A 5,992-nucleotide genomic window follows, 5' to 3' on the forward strand; every position below is an offset into this window, starting at 1 on the left:
ATATAAATGAAAGTGTAGGAAGTGTGACAAAACTTTTGGTGCAGTAACAGGGAACTTGAGCAGCAGAGTTTGCAGGTAGATCTCCAGTTCCTTTTGTCTTTTCTCCACAAGGCTTTTGGAATTTTTTCCAATGATCTTCTTTGGAGGTAAGAGATTTTTATCTATTTTCTTCTCTGAAACAAGCTGAAAGACAAAGACCAGAGCTAATACCTGACACACTGTCTGAACTTGCACAAAAGATGCAATGGAACACATTAAGTTGCATGTTGCCTGATGCTGAGAAGATCCAAAAATAAAATTACTTCAGTAAATTTAGCTACATCCTTCAAAGTATTAGGTATTTTCAGAAAGAACATTTTGTCATGGAATGATCAGAGTGTAATAAGAGTGTCTGCTCAAAGAATCACTCTCAGTACCAAGGCAGAATGCAACAGATGTGATAAAACAACAAAATAACCAGTGCATTTCTGAGAAAGCAGAGCACTCTTGAATAAAGTAGACTTTTCCTCATTTTTGTTTTTTATCAGCACTGGTTGGTAAACATCCCATGCTACTTTAAGGATGTTTTTATCATCCACTGTGATGAGACTTTGGCCACCAAATCAGCTGATCATAAACATCCTTCTTAGCAAAAAGTACACTGACTCCAGCCTGAACTCTCCTCTCTGACACAGTTTCCACCCAAGACTGAAGTTGTCCAGGTCAACCTCCCCCAGTTCAAGAGAGGAGTGTAACAGGGGCAAGTAACAATGTTCTCACAAAAAGGATTTAGTCTGCAGTTCAGATGGCATCTGGCAGATATTCTCTCTCTTTTCTGAAGAAAGAAATTATGTAAACCATTCTGTAAAAGAGAACTACAAGAACTGTACAAAGTTCTGTTAAGATACCAAGGTCACAGTTTTAACATTCTTACCTTTTCATGCAGGTCATGGAAATCACTGTAACGATGTTTGACTGTCCACTGATGATTGCCAACACTGACCTGAATAATGTACACCTAAAAGGATGAAATTCAAGTCAGGACACTGCAAAACATTTAAAGAGAAGCTGCCTGTGAGACCTGCTGATTGATGGAGCACTGTAAGGTGGGTATATGTTCTGCAAGGATCAGAGCTAAGGAAATGCTAACCCCAGGTCTGAGGGGACTTTGCTGATGGGGGATGCCTGATGTCACTCATGAGGGTGCTCCACAACAAGAACATGCAGATGCCTCAGTGTAAAGCAATGGCTCTTTTTTGCAACCCAAAGGTTAATGACCAAGGGCTCTAAGCTACTTCTTTTTCCAAAAGTTTCTGCTAACTGAAGCTGGTCCAGAAAACAGCCATCCCAAAGATATTGTAAAGGTACAAGCTAAAACACAAGCCGAAAACAAACAAGGCACTGCAAAACCAGTTCCACAGCTACTTGAATACAACAAATTAAATAAACTATATTATCCAGTCCTACTGTACTCTTTGGGGAAAACACCAACTTGTAATCAAATCTTGAAAGCATTTAATACAGTTAAGAACTTGCTTACTACCACAGATCACCCAGAGCTGACTCATAGCTGCTATGAGGATGATACACATCTAGCTGCTAAACCCACATGAGAAAACAAAAATCAGTAACAGTTTCAATCTGTTACATAAAAGACCAGTTTTCACTTACTGCAAGTACAGAGCAGCACAATGTCAAGCATTAAATAGAATGCCACCTGCATTTTAGAAGATGAGCTATAGTTGATGCCAGTTTTATTTTTGTAAGCACCTGACACTGGCTCACTGAACAAACCCCCCCCCCAAGCCCTACAGAGAACCAAACCAAGATGTCTGACTCAAGCACACAGTGAGTGACACATCAGTGCTGGGATGAGCACTGAAAACACAGAAGAATGCCCACACAGAATTATGGACTCAGTTAAGGCCTGTGCCTGTTTCCCTGTCATGTTGTGTTGGGAAACAGCAGATCAGGATTAATCACTGTGCTGGTGACAAACCAGAACAGAAATAACACCAGCATTCAAAAGCACCTCACAATGCTGAGGAAAGCAAGGAGAAACTCCAAGAAACAAAACTTAGGAGTAAAGAAGTACTACATTTATAAGCCACAACAAAAATATCCATTGTTTTGAAAAGCTGACTTTGCTGAACTATGGCAGAGCAAGCAGCACATCTCAATGCAATGCACATTGAGTACACAAGGCATGAAACCTAAGATTAGACACTGGAAACTCAGTAACTGCACATGTCCCAACTGACAACTCACCAGGTGAGCAAGCAAACCCCTCCTCCCTGTATAAAACACAGAGTAAATTTGTAATAGAAGTTTAATATCCTTTTGCTGAAATGGCAAGCACTGACCACTTCTAGAAACTTAGTGAAATGAACAGTCTGGTTGGGAAATTAACTGCTAAAGTGAGTGTTTGCATGCACTGATAAAATTACTTAAGTCTTTTAAAAGCTGTAGCATTTCCCATCTAGAAGGCAGCCAGAGCAGGCAGCACATATTCACCCCCCAAACAGCACCAGCATGCAGAGACAGCAACTGATTTCACATCAATCCACAAGCTGCCATTATCTTGAATAATAAATATATAAATGCAATATGCTGATGTGCGTATTAAGGTTTGTCTTACTATAGAAATAAATCATTTTGAAGCAAAAAATCCCCTTAGATATTTCACTGTTTTAAGAGCTTAAGTTCATCACCAACAAATTTTGAGTGCACTTATACAACAAGGCTGACAGCTGAAGTTAAGGTCCTCCAAGGGCTGCCTGTCACACCAAGTGCTAAAGGAATACACGGATAGATGATAACATCCTCACTCTGCACTTTCTTGCAGACATAAATAAATATACCTTGTGAAATCCCCACCCATCCTTACACCACAAACTGCACTTCTCTTGAGTTAAACACAAAACCCTTTATGTTCACAGGATTTCCTCCTCCACCTGTCTCTAGCAAACCTTCTGTATAAAAAGTTTTGTCCATCTTTCTATAAATCAGTTATTTTGGTTATGTTCTACTTAGCAAGGTGTTTGGCATATTTGCAATGCTATATATTTTTTTTTTGTTTTATAGCAAGCCACTACAAGTTCTTTGCAGTTAAGAGCCCCACATCACCAAACAGCATCCCTTCATCTTCTTAAATACTGAGGGCTGAAAGACCTACTAAACATTTTAAACCAGATATTAAATGAACAACAGTGATTCCAGACTGCTTTTTGTTCACTGCCTATACAAAACCTGCCTACCTTGCTTTACATGGAGAACTGGCATTTCTACATTGTGTCTCATCCCACTGCACATGCTTCAGTACTGCAAAAAAAACCCCAAATAACAGCCCAACACTCAAATGACAGAGCTCTCCACAGGAAGCCTGGGACACAGGTGTGACTACAGCCAGTAGGTCCCAAATTCCAGAGCAGTGATGCAGCCACATCTCCTCCTCCTGCCTCATCATGTAGGCAGTTTACACCCATTCAAGGAAGCAAGAGTATTTCCTTAAATATCAAAGTTAGTATTTATGTTAAAAACAGCTGCAAAAACCAGGAAAAGCAGGAAGGCAATTTTAGACCAAACAAATGCACAGCAGGAAACAAATGAAGCACTGACAGCCTTGAGGCCTTCTACTCAAACCCAGTCTTCAGTCAGCATCAGCTGGACCAGCACACCCAGGAGAAACCCCCTGTAGAAATGCCCACAGCTTACTAACCCAACAGAAAACACATCAACCAGTGCAGCATTTTTCCTGCTGGATTTACCCATACGTTGCCTTTCATGCCAAACACTGCAAGGAGAATCACATTTTTGAAAGTACCTTCAACATCACACAGAACTGTGGGGCTCCCTGATAAATTCTACAGGATCTGATACCACAACTGTCAAACAGATGTCATGAAAGTCCCCTTCTATTGAGAGTGAGCTCTGAAACACAGAGTACAACAGGAATCTCATATGCCACGAGAAAAACAATCTTTTAAAAACAAGGATGTAAGTAGGATCACTGCCACCTGACCACATGTTAATGGATGAACATGCAGGTTGCTACAGCTGTATTTCCTTTCTTACCTTTACCAAATTTGACTGACTTTTACGCCATTTAACAGTCTCTGTCCTGGTGCAGGTCTTTGTCATGCCCTTAAGCTCCAGTCAACTAATTATAAACATTAAACACATGCTATTTTTTCAAAAACTTTTTGAAAACTTTTTTTCAGCCTGTGACAAATTTTGTAAAACTTCTGCTTTCATTTAAAGATCTAGTCCCACATTTCTAATGGCTTGGGCCATTAAAGTCTCATAAAAGCTGACAAGCAGCCTTGGAGTCCTGCTAACAGCTTCAGGAGGTTTACACACAGGCAAGCTTAGTGCCAACATGCCTTCAAAAATGCATCAAGAGAATCAAAGTAGGACCAAATACTGGTAAATCCTATCTTTCATACACTGTACTTTTAAAGCTCCCAAGAAAAATGGCATTAAAATAGCATGGTATTTCCATAACAACTAAAGAAAGAAATCTGGTCTTGAAAAAATAAACTTCCTTGGGCTTAGCTGTAGCAGCTTAAAATGTTATCCTCAACTATCAGCCAATCAGATGAACACCACCTGCAGAGTTACACACCTGAACTCCACCTCAATCTAGAACATTAATGGTGTCACCCAAGGGTGGCCCTACACAGCACTTGTCTGCAGGCTGAAGCAGCAAAGGAGCTCCTTTCACCTTCTGCACCATAACTTCCAGAGGGATAAGGGGGCAGAAGACACTGGGGTTGACTTTGTCAACTGAATGCACTTGATTTTCTTGTTCACTGGTATTGCATAATACTGATCGAAATTCTCAACACCAGCACCAGCACTGCTGAGTCTTGGTTCACACCTAACATGGAAGTTTCCAGTCCCCAAGCCACAGGGTCTCACTGTGCCTCTCAGTGACTGAGGGTTGAACCACATCCTAACACACCCCCAGTAACACCTCAACAGCAGTGGAACCATTTCTGAAAATGCACATCATGCAACTAAGAGAACAAGCTCAGGCACTTCTCAAAAACTAATTTCAAGCTTGCAGTCAACTCCTTCACCAAATGCTTCACACGTTTTTGCCTGTAAATATGGCAACTCACCACCTGAAAGTCATTCCCACAATCGTGTTCCAATAGTCATCACCTGGGAAGGAGTTAGGCTCTTCATGTGCCACAGCTGTGTAAAGCTCTGTCCTATTAACAACTCAGAGACCACTCTCCTGTTGCTCTGTTTTCCCTGGATACATTTACAGAGGCAGGAGCATGAAGCATTACTTGTATCCATCACACAAGTTTCCAAATACTGTCTTTCTAAACCATCGCTCCCCTTTCCCTTTTCTTTCCCACAGCAGGAAGCCTGTCATCTGTAAGCATTCTACCGAAAAAAAGGTCTTTCAAATCACACTAAAATAAGACAGAAGGAGAAAACATTTTTTAGTTATATAACTAAAGGGTGGTGTGCTCGAGGCATTTTCTATCTGCAATTATACTGAGGTTTGCTTTAGGATGAGCTTCTTCCTGAAAAACAGACCAATTAACTCTTGGTAGAATGTGACCAGATGAAAAACAAGTTATATATCAAAAGCTTCATTCCTTCCCCAAATTAAAACACTGCTGGCAATTTTTTTTTTTTTTTGGTGGGATAAAAGAAAAACTGTCTATCCTAAATCATCTGATTTCCTCTGGAAATAAGATCAGAGGGGGTTTTTTTATGATACTTCCACGCAAAGGAAAGATTATCTGCTTTGTTTAGTCCAGCTTTGAAAGCTATGTTTACTCGATAGCAATCTCCCATAAACATACGCACATACACATAGATATATACGGGCAAGAACACGCCACTTGCCCACGGAGCCTCCGCCTCTCCCGAAGGACCGAGGCTACGCGGAGCTCGGGGAGGCTTCTCCCGGCGGAGCCCCGCTCCCACGCGGCTCTTTCCCCGAAGCCCCTCGGAAACTTGTGCCAAATGTCTCGGCGCGTCCCCAGCGTGG

General features: G+C 41.2%; 1 protein-coding gene across 1 annotated transcript in view; it reads right to left on the reverse strand.

Moving 5' to 3' along the window:
* Window positions 1-64, reverse strand: part of NISCH (nischarin) — a 22,863-nt gene extending 22,799 nt beyond the window's left edge. Inside the window, 1 exon segment of the mRNA XM_031058189.1 lies at window positions 1-64. The gene's annotated coding sequence lies outside the window, so the exon portion shown is untranslated.
* Between the last annotated feature and the right edge of the window lie 5,928 nt (window positions 65-5,992).

This window comes from Geospiza fortis, unplaced genomic scaffold (assembly GCF_000277835.1).
Source record: "Geospiza fortis unplaced genomic scaffold, GeoFor_1.0 scaffold78, whole genome shotgun sequence".
NCBI classification, from domain to species: Eukaryota; Metazoa; Chordata; class Aves; order Passeriformes; family Thraupidae; genus Geospiza; species Geospiza fortis.